Below are 22,615 nucleotides of genomic sequence, written 5' to 3'. Positions count from 1 at the left end.
CATAAACACAGGCGGCCATTTTATGTTCCACCAAGATTAAAAAAAAAAAAATTTTGCCCCGAGGGGCGAGTTTATTGGGCAGCGCCCAATGTGTTCGCAATAGAATGTTCTACAAGAACATGTATAAAATAAGTGACACAGAGATTATTGATGTGTGTATTTGTGTGGGTGATTATAAATATGTATGTGCATGTATATATGTATACATATATATATATATATATATGTACATGTATGTATGAGAGTGTGTACATGTATATATAACATTAATAATTTTGTAACTAGCGTCAAAAATTGTTATTTACTTAGCTAAACAAACTAGAGAGTTCAGTTCCTGAACCCATTATGTGCCTCTGTAATCCTTTACACCACCGCCCACGGGATGAATTGGGGTGCATAATAAAGAAAGAAATTGAAATAATAAGGGTATGAAATGTATCAACATAAAACATTAATGTTAGTGGCCATCAGGTAAAACCAGGTTATTATTTGTAAAGAATTTAAATGAGTTAAACTAAATACGAACTTAATATGTTTTGCTAACGCAAAAATATATTCCCGAGGTATTGTAATTGCAAATAAATATTTAATACAATTATTTGTATCATTTTTTTTATTTTAGATTTCCGTATTGCTTGATAATATATAATAGCGTTTAGATAATGCTAGCGCTGGACATTCTTTAGGCTCGTTGCATGTTGTGGTAGTCGCCGCCATTTTAAAACCGTGTCGAGAGGGACTGCTGCTGGCTTATCCACAAACTCCTGCTGCATCTTCAATAGTTAAGGTAACTGTTTTCTTTTATTTGCTCTTAGACATGTGTAGTATATATATAAGCTTGTGGTGGTAGGCTGGATGGTGTGTTGATGGCCCTAGCTGGAGGTGTGTTGATGGTGGTGTTGTGTTGATGGCCCTGGCTGGAGGTGTGTTGATGGTGGTGTTGTGTTGATGGCCCTGGAGGTGTGTTGATGGCCCTGGAGGTGTGTTGGTGGCCCTGGAGGTGTGTTGGTGGCCCTGGAGGTGTGTTGGTGGCCCTGGAGGTGTGTTGGTGGCCCTGGCTGGAGGTGTGTTGTTGGCCCTGGCTGGAGGTGTGTTGATGGTGGTGTTGTGTTGATGGCCCTGGAGGCGTGTTGATGGCTCTGGAGGTGTGTTGGTGGCCCTGGAGGTGTGTTGGTGGCCCTGGAGGTGTGTTGGTGGCCCTGGAGGTGTGTTGATGGCCCTGGAGGTGTGTTGATGGTGGTGTTGTGTTGATGGCTCTGGAGGCATGTTGATGGCCCTGGAGGTGTGTTGGTGGCCCTGGAGGGGTGTTGGTGGGTAGTTCGCGGGGGAGGGGACAGACGTGTCGTCGTCGCGCTCCGTTAAAACACTGGAATAAACCGGGCTTTTTAGGATTACAACCATGGATTACGGCCCACAGTGATCACCAAGTGCATAGTGACCCGTAGGAAAATAGAATACAGAAATTAACAATGGAAATTTGAGTTAAATACAGAATAAAGGTGGTCCCACGTGGTGAGCCAGTGCCACCAGGCTCATGTGTACAGGCATAAGCGATATATATCAAATATAGCGAGCAGTGATACGTTGAACAGTGAAGTGGAGCGTGTAACACAACATATAAATTAGTGGATAGTGTTAGAGAATTGTACAAAGAAAAAGTATAAATGTAAAGTTGTGGAGGAGGCATCACACTAGGCTGTTTACACCACAGCCACGAGGCCTACACAGTGTAGAGGACGTCCCGCAGTAACAGTGTACTTCCTCAGTGATAATATACTGGCAATATATACTGTAATACGGGAAAGTGGAGCTAGGAACTAGTAATAGAGTAAGTGAATAACATTACAAGCCGGAAGACAGCAGAAATTCCCTTAGGATATTACAGGCAAATAATCAGTGTATAAATCAAGTAACTGGCAACCAGTGACATCCTGGTTGGCCATCCTGCCCCCGACCTGGGACAAACAACGGTCAACTGGACGGTCCCAAGACGACCATATTTTCTCCACAAGGCGATAAGTACCCCCACATAAACTTGAACAAATAAACATATGTAATATTATAAATATACTGGATACATATTATATATACATACATATAATACTTAAATATATGCATATATTATTATAACATCACAAACCCAACATGGAGGTGTGTGGAGGCTGCCTTAAGTCACTTCGGAAGAGTGTTGTAGGCATTGTATGTAACATTTGTAACATAAGGTTTCACCTAAGTTGTACAGGATTACCTACACAATATGCAAACCGGGAAGGTAACTACTGGATCTGTCAAAGAGACAGACAGATGTGGGAAAACATCACCAAACTAATGAATAACATTCCTGAAGAACACAGGCTACAATTCACACAAAAACTACCAGAAATATATGCAGAGTATATAAAGACAGCAACGAACTCTGAGCACAACCCAGGGACCGAGAATTTAGAGAGTCAAAGTAGCAATGTAGACGGGTATAGTGTCGAGGTACACAAAAATGAAGGCAATAGTGTAGAGCACACTGGTGATATGAATAAGGAGAGAAAAAATGAGACGAATGAGAACACAAATGAGAAAGACGAAAGCAACAAGGAGAAAGATAAGGGCAATACCGAAAATGAATGCAGAAACGAGAAAGTTGGAACAAAAAACACAGAGGTAGCCAAGTCGTTCACGGGTACAAACAAGAATAATACAATCACAAATGAAAATATTTGCTGGTATTATGCAAAAGGACAGTGTAGATATGGGCCCAGAGGCACGGAATGCTCATTCATGCACCCACGGAAATGCCGAAACTGGTTAGGGAAAGGCAGATGTCGTTTTGATACAGAGTGTAGATATTTTCACCCTAAGCTATGCACACTCTCAGTCAATGAGAGGAAATGCTACGATCTTCACTGCCCCGATTTCCACGTCAGAGGTACACAACGCCATATAAGAGAAGAAGTCCAACATAATAGCCCTGAAATTTTTTTAGAGGCAGGTACAAACAGAGGGAGAAACAGACAGGCAGAAACGTGGCAGGAGTACGGATGGAGAGGGGGAAATGCCCAAGACTGGACTACAGTTCATCATCAAGCCCACACATACTACACCCCCCAACTACACAGAGACTACCACACTCCCCAGTATCACTTCCAAAACTGGACAAACCATTGCCACAACAACACACCCTGGGTCAGGGTAGAGAGGAGGGAGAACTACCAAAACCTTCCAGAAGTTACACACAACATGGACAATCATTCATATTTGCAAACATTAAAGGTTTAAAGCCAAAGTCAAGAAATAAAGTTAAGTTCATAAATGGCCTTCTATTAGAGTCAAACTCAATATTTGGGGCATTCACGGAAACTCATACAAAAGATTACATGGATGGTGAAATCTGGATTCCAAATTATAATCTATATAGATGTGATAGAAAAACTAGGTCAAATGGAGGAGTAGGTCTGTATATTAAAGAAGACCTGGTATGCACAGAACTACTAAATTCAACTAATGAGGTGGTAGAGGTACTTGGAATGAAGGTAGAGAAACTAAACTTAATTATTATTCTAATATATAAACCGCCAGATACAACGATTGAGGAATTCACAGAGCAGATGCACAAAATAGAGAACATACTTGACAACCTAGCAAACCCAGCTCCAGATATTATCTTTCTTGGAGATTTCAATTTACCGAGTCTAAGATGGAGAACGGCAAACACAAATATCATAGCAGGGAATGACCCGGGAAATAACCAACCACAGGTTAGAGAACTTTTGAGATTCTGTGACAAATTCTCGCTCAATCAACAGATTACAGAACCAACTAGGAACGAAAACACACTAGACTTGTTATTCACAAACAATGATGAACTAATCAGGGATATCACAATCTCAGATACTTCATACTCAGACCATAAGCTCATTGAAGTGCGAACTAGCATAAATAACGGTAGTAGGTCTAAGAGACCAAACAAGCGAGAAGGAATATTCAATCAATTCAATTTCAACAATAAGAGGATTGACTGGGAAAAAATAAATGTAGACCTTGCAACCATTCAATGGGAGACGGTCTTAAGCGACAAAACTCCCACACAGGGAATAGCTCAACTGACAGCTGAAGCTTACAAGGTCTGCTTGAAGCACGTGCCTGTGAGGAGGGGCAGAAAGAGGACCACTCTAGAAAGAGAACGGAGACGACTGTACAGGAGAAGGAAAAAAATAACGGAAATGCTTCGGCAGACACAACTATCACAAGCAAGGAAAACAAGCCTAAGCAGGGAGATTGAGGAAATAGAACAAACGTTGAAGCGATCATATGAGTCTGAGGAAATGGAATTGGAACAGAAAGCTATACAAGAGATAAGGAAAAATCCGAAATATTTTTTCACATACGCAAAATCAAAATCCAAAACCTCGACCAGTATTGGACCGTTAATTACAAATGAAGGTACGTACACAGAGGACAACAAAGAGATTAGTGAAATTCTAAGAAGCCAGTATGAGGCTATGTTTAGCACACCAATAAACAACATGAAAGTTGATGACCCAGACAGCTTCTTTATGAATGACATTCAAGCTGCAGATAATATAACGGATATTACCACAAACTCGGAAGACTTTGAAAGAGAAATTGATAATATGCCTATGCACTCAGCTCCTGGGCCTGACTCATGGAATTCAATATTCATAAAGAAATGTAAAGTACCAGTAGCGAGAGCACTCAGCGTAATATGGAGAAAGAGCCTGGATACAGGGGAGATACCAGCAGCACTTAAATCTGCAGATATAGCTCCGTTGCACAAGGGGGGGAGTAAAGCCTTGGCAAAAAAATTATAGGCCAGTTGCACTAACTTCACACATAATAAAAGTGTTTGAAAGAGTGATTAGGAATCAAATTTCTAGTTTTATGGAAAACAATGAATTGCACAATCCAGGACAACATGGATTTAGAGCGGGAAGATCCTGTCTGTCACAGTTACTCAACCACTATGACAAAATCACAGAAGCCCTAGAAGAAAAGCAAAATGCAGATGTTGTATACACAGACTTTGCAAAGGCGTTCGACAAATGTGACCATGGGGTGATAGCTCACAAAATGAGGTCAATGGGAATAACTGGAAAAGTAGGACGCTGGATACTCAATTTCCTGTCGAACAGAACACAAAGAGTAACAGTCAATCAGATAAAATCGAGTCCAAGCGATGTTAAAAGCTCTGTACCTCAAGGTACAGTCCTTGCACCGCTACTGTTCCTTATTCTCATATCTGATATAGACAAAAATACACGCCACAGCTTCGTGTCGTCCTTTGCAGATGACACAAAAATCAGCATGAAAATTACCTCTGCTGAAGACATTGAAAAACTACAAGCAGATGTCAACAAAGTTTTTGATTGGGCAGCAGAAAATAACATGATGTTTAACAGTGATAAATTTCAGGTACTCAGGTACGGCAAAAATGAGGATATGAAATATAATACAGGGTACAAAACACAATCGAATCTTCCCATAGTAGAAAAACAGCATGTCAAGGATTTGGGAATAATGATGTCCGACGATCTAACGTTTAGGGAGCATAACCAAGCAAATATCGCGTCAGCCAGAAAAATGATCGGATGGATTACGAGAACTTTCAAATCCAGGGATCCCATCACAATGGTTGTACTCTTCAAGTCACTTGTGCTGTCCCGTCTCGAGTACTGCTCAGTACTCACTTCCCCCTTCAGAGCAGGAGAGATTGCTGAAATAGAGGGAATACAGAGAACATATACGGCACGCATAGACGAGATAAAACACCTAAATTATTGGGATCGTCTCAAAGCTCTCCAAATGTACTCTCTAGAAAGGAGACGAGAGAGATACCAAATAATATACACATGGAAAATACTGGAGGGTCAGGTCCCAAATCTACACAGTAAAATAACAACGTACTGGAGTGAACGATATGGAAGAAAATGCAAGATTGAACCAGTGAAGAGCAGAGGTGCCATAGGCACAATCAGAGAGCACTGTATAAACATCAGGGGTCCGCGGTTGTTCAACGTCCTCCCAGCGAGCATAAGAAATATTGCCGGAACAACCGTGGACATCTTCAAGAGAAAACTGGACGGTTTTCTAAGAGAAGTTCCGGATCAGCCGGGCTGTGGTGGGTACGTGGCCCTGCGGGCCGCTCCAAGCAACAGCCTGGTGGACCAAACTCTCACAAGTCGAGCCTGGCCACGGGCCGGGCTTGGGGAGTAGAAGAACTCCCAGAACCCCATCAACCAGGTAACCAGGTATCAACCAGGTGGCCCTGGAGGTGTGTTGATGGCCCTGGAGGTGTGTTGATGGCCCTGGAGGTGTGTTGATGGTGGTGTTGTGTTGATGGCTCTGGAGGCATGTTGATGGCCCTGGAGGTGTGTTGGTGGCCCTGGAGGGGTGTTGGTGGCCCTGGAGGTGTGTTGGTGGCCCTGGAGGTGTGTTGGTGGCCCTGGCTGGAGGTGTGTTGTTGGCCCTGGCTGGAGGTGTGTTGATGGTGGTGTTGTGTTGATGGCCCTGGAGGCATGTTGATGGCTCTGGAGGTGTGTTGGTGGCCCTGGAGGTGTGTTGGTGGCCCTGGAGGTGTGTTGATGGCCCTGGAGGTGTGTTGGTGGCCCTGGAGGTGTGTTGATGGCCCTGGAGGTGTGTTGGTGGCCCTGGAGGTGTGTTGATGGCCCTGGAGGTGTGTTGGTGGCCCTGGAGGTGTGTTGGTGGCCCTGGAGGTGTGTTGGTGGCCCTGGAGGTGTGTTGGTGGCCCTGGCTGGAGGTGTGTTGATGGTGGTGTTGTGTTGATGGCCCTGGAGGCGTGTTGATGGGTCTGGAGGTGTGTTGGTGGCCCTGGAGGTGTGTTGGTGGCCCTGGAGGTGTGTTGATGGCCCTGGAGGTGTGTTGATGGTGGTGTTGTGTTGATGGCTCTGGAGGCATGTTGATGGCCCTGGAGGTGTGTTGGTGGCCCTGGAGGTGTGTTGGTGGCCCTGGCTGGAGGTGTGTTGATGGTGGTGTTGTGTTGATGGCTCTGGAGGCATGTTGATGGCCCTGGAGGCGTGTTGATGGCTCTGGAGGCATGTTGATGGCCCTGGAGGCGTGTTGATGGCCCTGGAGGTGTGTTGGTGGCCCTAGCTGGAGGTGTGTTGATGGCCATATATATATATATATATATATATATATATATATATATATATATATATATATATATATATATATATATATATATATATATATATATATACATATATATATATATATATATATATATATATATATATATATATATATATATATATATATATATATATATTATGAATATCAGAGGTCCCAGGACATTGGACCCAGGACAATTATTGTGCATGTGTAGTATGTATATTTATGTAGTATATTTGGCATATTTAATGGCATTTAGTTAATGCCACTTAGTGGCATGTCTCTGCACCGTTTCCAGTTTGTTGATATGCTTTCTAAGATATGGGCACCATACAACTGCTGCATACTCCAACTTTGGTGTAACAAAAATTGTGAACAATTTCAAAATTTCTGTTGAAGAAATCCTGTTTCCTAGTTCTGCATCTGTTTTGGTATAACACCTCCTTTTTTACTAGGCCTGCAATTATGAATGCCTTTATAACCAGCTAAGTTGTAGAGTTGGGTATAGTCTTTACTTAGCCAAGTTTCTGTTAAAATGAGGGTCCGTCTAATTACCACAAGCTACCACAAGCTACACAAGCTTCACAAAGCTTCCTGGCAATACGTTAGTAATGAATAAATATGATATGTTAGGTTAGGTTGACCTAACTTAACCTAACCGACGCTTGGATCGTCGACTTGATTTGGAGTCACCAGCTCTTTATTTTCGTCTAATTTCTTTATAAAAAGATACTTTTTCAGATTAAAATTATGTTTTTTCGTGTTGTACATTCAGCACCAACATTATGAGTAAATATATCATATTTATTCATTACTAACGTATTGCCAGGAAGCTGAGTGGTTAGGTCTCGATAAATTTCCTGGTATAATATTATTGTTTGCTATTCTCCGTCTTAGACTAGGCAAGTTGAAGTCACCTAGGAAGATAATATGAGGTATCGAGTTCTCCATTTTGTTTATCTGTTCTGTGAATTCCTCGGCCGTTGCATCTGGCGGTTTGTATATTAGAATAATCACTAAATTTATTTTCTCTATTTTTAATCCCAATACCTCTACCACCTCATTTGTAATGTTAAGAAGCTCCGAGCATACAAGGTCTTCCATAGTATACAGACCCACTCCTCCATGTGACCTAATTTTCCTATCACAGTTGTGTACTTTTCGAGACTACATTTCAAATATTCCCTAACATACATGGCTTCTCCCCCCTCTTTGTGTGAAATAGTTTAAATCCATTTATGGGACATTCAGCAAATAGTTCTCTATTTTTTACATTCATCAATGTTTCGGTACGTGCAATAGTATGTATTGTTTCATTGCAGATAACAGCATTTAAATTTTTTTTGTTTCTTAGACTTAGACTCGTACTACCAAGTTGCTGTTGGCAATTGGATAATTTTTTTATGAAGTCATTTGTTATTTTTTCCCCTACTTTAGTAATTTATGCTTTTGATCTCAATTAGTTTTATATCCTAGCTTTTTAATTTTTTCCCCTTATATATTGCCATCTTATCTGTCTGCTTTACATGGCTTAAGCAGAGTCATGTCTGCTTAAGCCTTTGTTATTTTACTAATTTACCTGTTTTAATTATTATTTGTTTTCAAAGTTTAGTTTACCCCATTTTATTTGCTTTTTGCAGTACAATACTTTACTAATAATCTTGTAATAGTAATTGGTAATGTAGCACTTGGCCTTTCTCCTTCAGAATGTATGCACACATTATAGAAAGAAGAAGAGAATACCACACAAGATGGCAGCGTATGTGTTACGACCCTGGGTTCTCCAGTGGAAACCAGAGGTCAAAATTGAGCTATTAAACTTCCTAAGTAGTACAGTTGGCGCATTTCGAATGGAAATTGTTTGTATCTTCCCTGCCAGACGTAAGACTATTATTGTTTCTCAAAGAGCATTTAAAGACTGAGCTGGGGGTTGATTATTAAATAATAACATAGGCACCAACTTTGCTTACTAATACTTTCTAATCATTCATAAAGTAACAATACGTTGCATAGGGGAAGATCTTTAATGTGCTTAGCTGCACGATCAATTAGGCTCCTCCCGGCACCACGATGAGGGAGGCAGCTGGTGGCTAGCTCGCTCTTCTCTGTGGCTGGTGTCGTGTGGTTAAGACCTACTCTGTGGCTGTATCCCTACTCTCCTTCCTTCTCCTCTTACTTATTTCCCTTACCTGAAGTTCCTGTATCCTTAAGCTAAGTACGGGACATTCGTAAGTGTGCCTACTCTGGTAGTAACGATTGGTGAGACCTGGGGATAGTATTTTGCCAGTGTTTGGGTACCCCTAAGTGTTGTGTTTTGTATTAGGGGTCCCACGTGGTTTCACTACCCTAAGCTGCATCCAGCTTCAGGGTTTATCCAGTAGTACTTTACCCTAGCTTGTTATTAGTGTAAACCTTGTATCCTGCCTATGTGGACCAAGGCTTTTAACGTAAGATAGTGTGGTAAAGTTATTATTATTATTGTTATTGGTGTGAGTGTATATGGGGGGTTGTTAAGGGGTTAATAAATAAGTACATGAATTACAGAGTATCTCTTCTTCCAAGGTGGGAGCGCAGTGATCAACCCTTAGACTAACATATATGGTCTTGTAGCAAGTTATTACTACTGTGGATAGTTTATTTTGGGGGCCGGGCCTTTTAGCTCTCCCATATTTGATACTCTTGTCTTCTAACTACCTTTACCCCTTAATAGTACCAGTACCCCATAGAAGCCCCACTCATATCAGTTTAACAAGTGGTTGGCAAGTCCGGGATGAACATTATAAGTGTAAAAAATTATATTCTTGAGTGCCAAAATTAAATTTTTTTATTTCCGCAGAACGGTTGTGTGCTAGCCTAGGGTCCAGCTCATCTAGCAAAGGACATTCTTGCACTGACTGGACACCCAGCTGGATCCCTTCACGATTAAGGTTAGTGTGGCCTTGTGTTAGGGGCCGTGCAAATTTTTTTTTTTCCAATTTTTATTTTTTAATTTTTTCTTTGGCTGGGAGCTAAAATTATTAGTGATGTCTTCTGAAATGCAGAACCTGGCAAGGGAGCCTTCAGTGGTAGAGATAAAGAAACTTAAAAAGTCTAATTTAGTATTGTTAGGCCAAGAATTTGGCCTAGAATTAAATGTCGCAGATAAAAAGTGGACTTTGGTAAATGAAATATTAGAACATTGTATTGATGAAGAACTATTGGCAAGTGATACACCTTTATGCCAGCCTAGCCAAGCAGAAAGTGCAACTCATAGGGAAAGTGAATTAGCTTTAGAGTTAGCAAAAATAAAATTAGAGGAGCAAAGACTCAAAACCGAGGAGGCTAAAATTAGAGCGAATGCCACTGGAACTCCACCTGCCGGGGATTCAAACCCCAGGCATTATGAGAAAAAGCATAATTTGCCTGAATTTTCCGAGTCTGACCCTGAAAGGTTTTTCAACCATTTTCAGAGAGTGGCCACGTCCATGAACTGGCCAAAGGAAGAGTGGGTGAAAATCCTACAGGGAAGACTTAGGGGTAAAGCACAAGATATTTTTATAAACATGCCTGACGACGAGTGTTTCGAATATGATAAAGTCAGGGAATGTATTTTGCGGGCATATGAAATTACTCCTGAAGCTCACCGCCAAGTTTATCGTAACCTTAGGCCTACTCACAACCAACCGCTCACTGAATTTGTGAATGATCAAATTCGATTGTTTGATAGATGGATTCGCTCGGCGAAAGCCGAAACATACGAGGCTCTCAGGAACTTAATTTTAATGGAGCATTTTATAAATATGATGCCAGAGAATGTTTCACAGTATATTAGAGGAAGGATAGAGTTAAATTCTAAAATAGGGGATTTGGCCAAGTTGGCAGAAAACTACCAATTGGCGGGCAAAAGGCCCAATAAAAATAATTATACCCCACAGAGTAGCAAACCTTATACCCACAGCCAGTCCAGACCAGCTCATTCTAACCCTTTACCTAATGCACCTTCTGTTTCAGACATAACTAACCCTGTTAAAGTGTCTAGCCCAACGTCACCTAAAGGTGAACCGAAGGGTAATTCTGTTAGTAATGTCTCTTCTCCCCGACGTTTTTGTGGTCACTGTAATCGTCCAAACCACACTATTAGCCGTTGTTGGCAACTGCACCCTGAAAAAAGACCCAATGCTCTAGTTGTGACACAGGGCTTGAGGCTTTCAGAAGGGTTAGGGAGTAAGACCTCCAACCCACAGTGGTTGGACTTGCTTACCCCATTCTTATCGAAAGGGAGACTACTTTTGTCTGAGGGTTCTTCCTGGAAGGACGTGGTGATCTTCCGAGACACCGGTGCCATCCAGACTTTAATTTTAGAGAGTGCGTTGCAAGGTGCCAACACTCTCGACACTGGAGAGGTGGTACTGGTCGAGGGTGTCACTAGTGATACTCGGGCAGTACCCCTCCATAAGGTTACCCTGGAATCTGATTTCCACAACGGTGTTTGTACAGTCGGAGTCACTCCATACCTACCTTTCCCTAATGTTGATGTAATAGTTGGTAATGATTTAGCAGGGGATAAGGTAGGGGACTCCAGACTGCCTATTATGTTGCCTACCCCTAAGGTTTGCCTGGATCCACCCGCCGCAGAGGATAATGTTGTGTACCCTGCGTGCGCGGTGACCAGGTCTATGGGACTTAAATGTAAGGGCAGCCCTGTGCTTGCCAAGGTGGTAAATCCCGAGGTCACAAGGAGCTTTCCGAGTGGTGAAAACCAAGTGGACCTCACGGACACATTTATGGCCCGACTCGATGACGTGGCCGAGGACATTGTGGAGAGCCTGCCACCGCCATCTACCGAGAGTAGTGGGGAGGTGGAGAACACTGTTGAGCCTCGGCCAATGGCATCTGACCAAGGCCTAGATGCCTCCTTGAGTGAGTTACAGAAAGCTGACCCCACTCTTGCAGATTGTCATGAAACAGCCGTCTCTATGGAGGAAATTGTAGACGCAGCAACTGGGTACTACTACAATGATCGGATTTTGATGAGAAAATGGAGACCACAGAGTGCTCCCTTGTCAAATGAGTGGGAGGTAGTCCACCAGGTTATGTTGCCGACCTGCTATAGAGAAAGGGTTTTGGCAGCTGCTCATGATGATCCTATGGGGGGACATCAAGGTATTAATATTACGTATCACAAAATTTTAAAGTATTTTTTCTGGCCCAAGCTGAAAAGCGATGTGGCAAAATTTTGTAATGCGTGTATTGTTTGTCAACTGGTTGGGAAACCAAACCAGACTCCACCTAAAGCTCCTCTAAGGCCTATTGTCGTGCTGGAGGAACCATTTTCTCATGTGGTAATGGACTGTGTTGGACCATTACCTAGAACTAAGTCTGGTAATATTTACCTAATCACGATGATGTGTATCACTACTCGTTACCCAGAGGCTTTTGCTGTAAGGAACATCCGAGCAAAAACTGTTGTTGCTCGTATGTTGCAATTTTTTTCCACTTTTGGACTGCCTCGGGTCGTGCAAACTGACAATGGTACTAATTTTAAGTCTGATGTTTTCGAGCAATTTTGTAAGGAACATGGAATAACTCATAAGGTTTCCAGCCCATACCATCCACAGAGTCAGGGGGTAATTGAACGTTTCCATCTAACTCTGAAGCAGATGTTGAAGACATCGTGCGAGAGTTCCCACACCTTCTGGGATGAGAATTTACCGTATGTTTTGTTTGCGGCTAGAGAGGGATTACAAAGTTCACTGGGCTGTTCTCCTTTTGAGTTAGTCTTTGGCCATAAAGTTCGTGGACCCTTGCAAATGTTACAGGAGAATCTGTTAGGGAACGTAACGTTAACCGAAGGTTCGGCTTTCTTTGCGCAACACCACCAGAGACTCAAGGACTGCAAGGCGGCTGCATTTAAGTATCTTGGCAAGGCCCAAGAAAAGATGAAAGAACGTAACGATGCTAAATCTAAGTTACGGGTATTTCAGCCTGGCGACCCTGTCCTGGTATTAAAGCCTCGACTAGGGAACACTATGTCCCACAAGTACGAAGGCCCCTACATTGTGACAGAAAAGACTGGGGACCTCACGTACAAAGTGAGGCACTCTGACAAACGTAACCAGGTAATGCTCATACATGTAAATCGACTGAAGAAGTTCCAGGGCCCCAGGCCCATTGCACTAACCAATGTTTCCATTTCCAGTGAGAGAGGGGATGATTGTTCTGGGGACCCAACTAATCTCATTTTCAATAATTCTAGTTCTGTGAATGCTGTGGAGGAACTGTCCCATTTGCAGATGGCCCAACGTGAAGAGGTGCAGTCGTTGGTTGATGAATTCTCCAGTCTGTTCGGGGAGGTCCCGACCCAGACTGATGCCATTTGCCATGATGTCGAGTTGACGGACTACACTCCCATTCGCCTTCAACCCTATCGGATGAGTCCAGAAAAGAAGGCCATCGTACGGAAGGAGGTCGACTTCTTGCTCCAGCACGGCCTCATCCGGCCGAGCCAGGGCTCTTGGTGCTCGCCCTGCCTTTTGGTCCCCAAACCAGACGGATCCTGGCGATTATGCACCGACTATCGGCAGCTCAACAAGGTGACCATTGTGGATGCCTATCCGCTGCCCCTCCTCGAGGACTGCATTGACGAGTTGGGAAATGCCAAGTACGTTTCGAAATTCGACCTCTCGAGGGGGTATTATCAAATCCCACTCACTGAACGTGCTAAACAGCTCACCGCGTTCGTGACACCCGAGGGTGTTTTTGAGTATCAAGTTTTACCGTTCGGCTTGCGTAATGCCCCTGCCACGTTCCAGAGACTCATGAACACACTACTCGCTAAGGTGCCAAATTGTCGGGCGTATTTAGATGATATCGTGCTGTTTGACAGTAATTGGGCTGACCACATAGCTAGGTTACGCCAGTTGTTTGCCATCTTGAAAAGGGCAAATCTTACCTTAAATGCTAAAAAGTGTCATTTTGGCCAAGGCACAGTGACGTACCTCGGTTATGAAGTGGGCCAAGGAAAAGTGTTACCTCGGCAAGATAAAATCAATGCCATTCTGGAGTATCCAGTACTAAAGTCTAAAAAGGACGTTCAAAGATTTATCGGTATGTGTGCGTACTATCGACGTTTTTGTCAGAACTTTTCCAGTGTTGCCACTCCTCTCACAGACTTGTTGCGGAAAGCCGTTAAATTTAAGTGGTCATCAGACTGTGCAGAGGCATTTAAAAATTTGAAATTGATCTTAGCTTCTGCCCCAGTGCTTGCTAGTCCAAGGTTCGACCGACCGTTTAAAATTCATGTTGACGCGTCTGACTCGGGTGCTGGTGCAGTGTTGTTGCAAACTCGGGATGATCAGGTGGAACACCCAGTATATTATTACTCTGTGAAATTCGACAAGGCGCAACGCAATTATTCAGTGCTAGAAAAAGAGGCGTTGGCGCTAGTGTTAACATGTAAAAAGTTCGAAGTTTACCTCACAGGTAATATAGTGGAAGTGTACACGGACCATAACCCACTAGTCTTCCTGACTCAGATGAAGGGTAAGAATAAACGCATCCTCAGGTGGGCGTTGTACCTACAGGACTTCAATCTTTCCATTACCCACCTACCGGGCAGACTCAACGTGATAGCCGACGCTCTGTCCCGGTTGCCTGAATAACATTCATCTGAGCCACAGAAAGCCATTTACAAACCGTCATGCTTTAGTTAATTTTTTTTAGGTTCTCCTGTGACATTAAATATTCCGTGTCCAATTTATTTACTTCCCTGTTCTTTTAATTTTTTTGTGTATGTTTTTTTTTCTTTCAGAGAACTCCTTTGTATTTTTTTTGCAGAGAAATTGCTTTTGATTGATTTTTTGTTTTTGTCATGTTTTTCTTTTTGTTCTCTGTATACTCTTACAAAAAAAATATGACTACTATTCTAGTAGTCACATTTTTTTTTTCTCTGAAGGGGGGAGGAGTGTTACGACCCTGGGTTCTCCAGTGGAAACCAGAGGTCAAAATTGAGCTATTAAACTTCCTAAGTAGTACAGTTGGCGCATTTCGAATGGAAATTGTTTGTATCTTCCCTGCCAGACGTAAGACTATTATTGTTTCTCAAAGAGCATTTAAAGACTGAGCTGGGGGTTGATTATTAAATAATAACATAGGCACCAACTTTGCTTACTAATACTTTCTAATCATTCATAAAGTAACAATACGTTGCATAGGGGAAGATCTTTAATGTGCTTAGCTGCACGATCAATTAGGCTCCTCCCGGCACCACGATGAGGGAGGCAGCTGGTGGCTAGCTCGCTCTTCTCTGTGGCTGGTGTCGTGTGGTTAAGACCTACTCTGTGGCTGTATCCCTACTCTCCTTCCTTCTCCTCTTACTTATTTCCCTTACCTGAAGTTCCTGTATCCTTAAGCTAAGTACGGGACATTCGTAAGTGTGCCTACTCTGGTAGTAACGATTGGTGAGACCTGGGGATAGTATTTTGCCAGTGTTTGGGTACCCCTAAGTGTTGTGTTTTGTATTAGGGTCCCACGTGGTTTCACTACCCTAAGCTGCATCCAGCTTCAGTGCTTATCCAGTAGTACTTTACCCTAGCTTGTTATTAGTGTACACCTTGTATCCTGCCTATGTGGACCAAGGCTTTTAACGTAAGATAGTGTGGTAAAGTTATTATTATTATTGTTATTGGTGTGAGTGTATATGGGGGGTTGTTAAGGGGTTAATAAATAAGTACATGAATTACAGAGTATCTCTTCTTCCAAGGTGGGAGCGCAGTGATCAACCCTTAGACTAACATATATGGTCTTGTAGAAAGTTATTACTACTGTGGATAGTTTATTTTGGGGGCCGGGCCTTTTAGCTCTCCCATATTTGATACTCTTGTCTTCTAACTACCTTTACCCCTTAATAGTACCAGTACCCCATAGAAGCCCCACTCATATCAGTTTAACAGTATGTCACGGGCCAAAAAGCGACGCCTAAAAGAACAGGTAAACCTCGAAGTCTTTCAGAGGTTGATAGATGGAAAGCGACTGAATACAGGCAACTCCTTCTCTACACCGGTAAGATTGTACTGAAGGGAATCTTACCCAAAGAATTGTATGACCATTTCCTGACTCTTGAGTGTAGCCATTTCTATTCTTGTATCACCTAAATTGATTCAGTTAAATTACAGCCAATATGCACATGATCTTTTGCTGTACTTTGTGTTAAAGGCTCGTGAGCTGTATGGTAAGGATTTTTTAGTGTACAATGTACACTGCCTAACACACATATCCTCTGATGCCAAAGAGTTTGGTAGTTTGGACAGATGTTCAGCATTTCCATTTGAAAATTACCTGCAGCAGGTTAAGAATATGGTTCGATCAAGTAAAAACCCTCTTGTTCAAGGAGGATTTAAGGGATTTACTGGAGAACTTGGCAAAGGTATATTCACAATAGTCGTCTCTATTACTAATGACACTATTGCAGATGAAGGTATCTTTGTAAGATATTGCTATGCCACCTTTTTTTATTAGGCCTGCAGTTGTGAATGGCTTTATTATCAGCCAAGTTGTAGCATACAACATAGCATATATATGTATATGGCATATATATATATATATATATATATATATATATATATATATATATATATATATATATATATATATATATATATATATATATATATATATGTATATATATATGTGTGTATATATATATATATATATATATATATATATATATATATATATATATATATATATATATATATATATATATATATATATATATATATATTTATATTTATTTATTTATTTATTCAAAATTCGTCAGTGTACTACATTTTTGTTGTTGCTTTTAGGTGATGCTTTTAACCAGTGTACGTGGGTCTGATTGTGCAACCACGGTTCGAAGAATAATGAAGATATGAACAAACGGCCTGTGGTCACTATACAGTCTGGAAGGGCAAAAGAAGAAATTGGCATTTCTACAAAAACAAGAACTATATAATGTTATTTTAAGTAAGTAACCAAAAAATTAAATAATTTTTTTAAAGTTTAAAACTCACTTAAAAATTTAAATTTTAAGTTAAAAATTTTTAACCAAAAAACTTAATATTTTTCATATTTGGAACCATTCCATAATATTTTCCCAAGCATAAATGATTATATTTCTATCACTTGCTCTTAAGATTGTTTCATTTAATAGAGGTTGGGCATAATTGTTCTCTGCTGCTAATAGCAGCAGACTTAGCTATAGGAAAATGTAAACTTAATTGGTTTATCCATTACAGTATTTTGCAGTTTATTTCATGATCCTGTGCTTAATACTTGCATAAATAGTAGATTACAAAATGCATTTTTATATCATTAGTATTAAATAATAATAATGCAAATAATTGACTTATAAATGATGTACAATTAATTGGTAGGTGATATTATATTATTAATATTTTTTCATTCCTGCAAAGCCTTAACAAAGCCATTAACATGTTAATATAAACTTGATCACCTTCCACTTATTTTCTCATGTGCTACCTACATGTGCAAAACCTTATTCCTAAATGCATATTTTGTTCTGAAACTTGTCCTTTATATGTTGTGTATCACCATCTCTGGAGAGTTTTATCTGATTGATGTATAAATTACTTTTAATTTTACAGAATATTATTGTTATACTGAATTTATTATTATATAAATAACTTAATTTTACAGAATCATCTATCAACGCACATCCACAAGTTGAGGAGGAGGATGTGACCTTCCAGATTTCTGAAGTACTGAAACATGCACCAAACAGGCCTGGTGGATCTAGGTACAAGGTAAAATAATTTAAATTTTTTTTTTTTTTTTTACTAATTGTCCGATATATATATATATATATATATATATATATATATATATATATATATATATATATATATATATATATATAACTGAAAACTCACACCCCAGAAGTGACTCGAACCCATACTCCCACAACTGGTATGTACAGGGACGCCTTAATCCGCTTGACCATCACGACCGGACAATAAGGAAGTGATAGCCGAGGCTATATGAACCACTTCCCCGCCGGCACTCGGATGGTAATCTTGGGCATAGCATTTTATCAAATCACCTCATTCTTTGGGGCACACGTGAGGAACACAAATGCAAACAAGCCTGAATGGTCCCCAGGACTATATACAACTGAAAACTCACACCCCAGAAGTGACTCGAACCCATACTCCCACAACTGGTATGTACAGGGACGCCTTAATCCGCTTGACCATCACGACCGGACAATAAGGAAGTGATAGCCGAGGCTATATGAACCACTTCCCCGCCGGCACTCGGATGGTAATCTTGGGCATAGCATTTTATCAAATCACCTCATTCTTTGGGGCACACGTGAGGAACACAAATGCAAACAAGCCTGAATGGTCCCCAGGACTATATACAACTGAAAACTCACACCCCAGAAGTGACTCGAACCCATACTCCCACAACTGGTATGTACAGGGACGCCTTAATCCGCTTGACCATCACGACCGGACAATAAGGAAGTGATAGCCGAGGCTATATGAACCACTTCCCCGCCGGCACTCGGATGGTAATCTTGGGCATAGCATTTTATCAAATCACCTCATTCTTTGGGGCACACGTGAGGAACACAAATGCAAACAAGCCTGAATGGTCCCCAGGACTATATACAACTGAAAACTCACACCCCAGAAGTGACTCGAACCCATACTCCCACAACTGGTATGTACAGGGACGCCTTAATCCGCTTGACCATCACGACCGGACAATAAGGAAGTGATAGCCGAGGCTATATGAACCACTTCCCCGCCGGCACTCGGATGGTAATCTTGGGCATAGCATTTTATCAAATCACCTCATTCTTTGGGGCACACGTGAGGAACACAAATGCAAACAAGCCTGAATGGTCCCCAGGACTATATACAACTGAAAACTCACACCCCAGAAGTGACTCGAACCCATACTCCCACAACTGGTATGTACAGGGACGCCTTAATCCGCTTGACCATCACGACCGGACAATAAGGAAGTGATAGCCGAGGCTATATGAACCACTTCCCCGCCGGCACTCGGATGGTAATCTTGGGCATAGCATTTTATCAAATCACCTCATTCTTTGGGGCACACGTGAGGAACACAAATGCAAACAAGCCTGAATGGTCCCCAGGACTATATACAACTGAAAACTCACACACCAGAAGTGACTCGAACCCATACTCCCACAACTGGTATGTACAGGGACGCCTTAATCCGCTTGACCATCACGACCGGACAATAAGGAAGTGATAGCCGAGGCTATATGAACCACTTCCCCGCCGGCACTCGGATGGTAATCTTGGGCATAGCATTTTATCAAATCACCTCATTCTTTGGGGCACACGTGAGGAACACAAATGCAAACAAGCCTGAATGGTCCCCAGGACTATATACAACTGAAAACTCACACCCCAGAAGTGACTCGAACCCATACTCCCACAACTGGTATGTACAGGGACGCCTTAATCCGCTTGACCATCACGACCGGACAATAAGGAAGTGATAGCCGAGGCTATATGAACCACTTCCCCGCCGGCACTCGGATGGTAATCTTGGGCATAGCATTTTATCAAATCACCTCATTCTTTGGGGCACACGTGAGGAACACAAATGCAAACAAGCCTGAATGGTCCCCAGGACTATATACAACTGAAAACTCACACCCCAGAAGTGACTCGAACCCATACTCCCACAACTGGTATGTACAGGGACGCCTTAATCCGCTTGACCATCACGACCGGACAATAAGGAAGTGATAGCCGAGGCTATATGAACCACTTCCCCGCCGGCACTCGGATGGTAATCTTGGGCATAGCATTTTATCAAATCACCTCATTCTTTGGGGCACACGTGAGGAACACAAATGCAAACAAGCCTGAATGGTCCCCAGGACTATATACAACTGAAAACTCACACCCCAGAAGTGACTCGAACCCATACTCCCACAACTGGTATGTACAGGGACGCCTTAATCCGCTTGACCATCACGACCGGACAATAAGGAAGTGATAGCCGAGGCTATATGAACCACTTCCCCGCCGGCACTCGGATGGTAATCTTGGGCATAGCATTTTATCAAATCACCTCATTCTTTGGGGCACACGTGAGGAACACAAATGCAAACAAGCCTGAATGGTCCCCAGGACTATATACAACTGAAAACTCACACCCCAGAAGTGACTCGAACCCATACTCCCACAACTGGTATGTACAGGGACGCCTTAATCCGCTTGACCATCACGACCGGACAATAAGGAAGTGATAGCCGAGGCTATATGAACCACTTCCCCGCCGGCACTCGGATGGTAATCTTGGGCATAGCATTTTATCAAATCACCTCATTCTTTGGGGCACACGTGAGGAACACAAATGCAAACAAGCCTGAATGGTCCCCAGGACTATATACAACTGAAAACTCACACCCCAGAAGTGACTCGAACCCATACTCCCACAACTGGTATGTACAGGGACGCCTTAATCCGCTTGACCATCACGACCGGACAATAAGGAAGTGATAGCCGAGGCTATATGAACCACTTCCCCGCCGGCACTCGGATGGTAATCTTGGGCATAGCATTTTATCAAATCACCTCATTCTTTGGGGCACACGTGAGGAACACAAATGCAAACAAGCCTGAATGCTATGCTAAAAATGCTATGCCCAAGATTACCATCCGAGTGCCGGCGGGGAAGTGGTTCATATAGCCTCGGCTATCACTTCCTTATTGTCCGGTCGTGATGGTCAAGCGGATTAAGGCGTCCCTGTACATACCAGTTGTGGGAGTATGGGTTCGAGTCACTTCTGGGGTGTGAGTTTTCAGTTGTATATAGTCCTGGGGACCATTCAGGCTTGTTTGCATTTGTGTTCCTCACGTGTGCCCCAAAGAATGAGGTGATTTGATAAAATGCTATGCCCAAGATTACCATCCGAGTGCCGGCGGGGAAGTGGTTCATATAGCCTCGGCTATCACTTCCTTATTGTCCGGTCGTGATGGTCAAGCGGATTAAGGCGTCCCTGTACATACCAGTTGTGGGAGTATGGGTTCGAGTCACTTCTGGGGTGTGAGTTTTCAGTTGTATATAGTCCTGGGGACCATTCAGGCTTGTTTGCATTTGTGTTCCTCACGTGTGCCCCAAAGAATGAGGTGATTTGATAAAATGCTATGCCCAAGATTACCATCCGAGTGCCGGCGGGGAAGTGGTTCATATAGCCTCGGCTATCACTTCCTTATTGTCCGGTCGTGATGGTCAAGCGGATTAAGGCGTCCCTGTACATACCAGTTGTGGGAGTATGGGTTCGAGTCACTTCTGGGGTGTGAGTTTTCAGTTGTATATAGTCCTGGGGACCATTCAGGCTTGTTTGCATTTGTGTTCCTCACGTGTGCCCCAAAGAATGAGGTGATTTGATAAAATGCTGTGCCCAAGATTACCATCCGAGTGCCGGCGGGGAAGTGGTTCATATAGCCTCGGCTATCACTTCCTTATTGTCCGGTCGTGATGGTCAAGCGGATTAAGGCGTCCCTGTACATACCAGTTGTGGGAGTATGGGTTCGAGTCACTTCTGGGGTGTGAGTTTTCAGTTGTATATAGTCCTGGGGACCATTCAGGCTTGTTTGCATTTGTGTTCCTCACGTGTGCCCCAAAGAATGAGGTGATTTGATAAAATGCTATGCCCAAGATTACCATCCGAGTGCCGGCGGGGAAGTGGTTCATATAGCCTCGGCTATCACTTCCTTATTGTCCGGTCGTGATGGTCAAGCGGATTAAGGCGTCCCTGTACATACCAGTTGTGGGAGTATGGGTTCGAGTCACTTCTGGGGTGTGAGTTTTCAGTTGTATATAGTCCTGGGGACCATTCAGGCTTGTTTGCATTTGTGTTCCTCACGTGTGCCCCAAAGAATGAGGTGATTTGATAAAATGCTATGCCCAAGATTACCATCCGAGTGCCGGCGGGGAAGTGGTTCATATAGCCTCGGCTATCACTTCCTTATTGTCCGGTCGTGATGGTCAAGCGGATTAAGGCGTCCCTGTACATACCAGTTGTGGGAGTATGGGTTCGAGTCACTTCTGGGGTGTGAGTTTTCAGTTGTATATAGTCCTGGGGACCATTCAGGCTTGTTTGCATTTGTGTTCCTCACGTGTGCCCCAAAGAATGAGGTGATTTGATAAAATGCTATGCCCAAGATTACCATCCGAGTGCCGGCGGGGAAGTGGTTCATATAGCCTCGGCTATCACTTCCTTATTGTCCGGTCGTGATGGTCAAGCGGATTAAGGCGTCCCTGTACATACCAGTTGTGGGAGTATGGGTTCGAGTCACTTCTGGGGTGTGAGTTTTCAGTTGTATATAGTCCTGGGGACCATTCAGGCTTGTTTGCATTTGTGTTCCTCACGTGTGCCCCAAAGAATGAGGTGATTTGATAAAATGCTATGCCCAAGATTACCATCCGAGTG

At 42.6% G+C, this 22,615-nt stretch overlaps 1 long non-coding RNA gene across 1 annotated transcript in view; it reads left to right on the top strand.

The window, feature by feature from the left end:
* Positions 1-22,615, top strand: part of LOC138353009 (uncharacterized) — a 110,396-nt gene that overhangs the window by 80,901 nt on the left and 6,880 nt on the right. The window contains exons 2-3 of the long non-coding RNA XR_011223004.1: positions 16,968-17,127; positions 17,821-17,927. This is a non-coding gene — a long non-coding RNA (uncharacterized lncRNA). The remainder of the gene's footprint in view (positions 1-16,967; positions 17,128-17,820; positions 17,928-22,615) is intronic.

This window comes from Procambarus clarkii, chromosome 56 (genome assembly GCF_040958095.1).
Source record: "Procambarus clarkii isolate CNS0578487 chromosome 56, FALCON_Pclarkii_2.0, whole genome shotgun sequence".
Taxonomy (NCBI): domain Eukaryota; kingdom Metazoa; phylum Arthropoda; class Malacostraca; order Decapoda; family Cambaridae; genus Procambarus; species Procambarus clarkii.
This window is presented reverse-complemented; position numbering and strand designations above follow the sequence as displayed.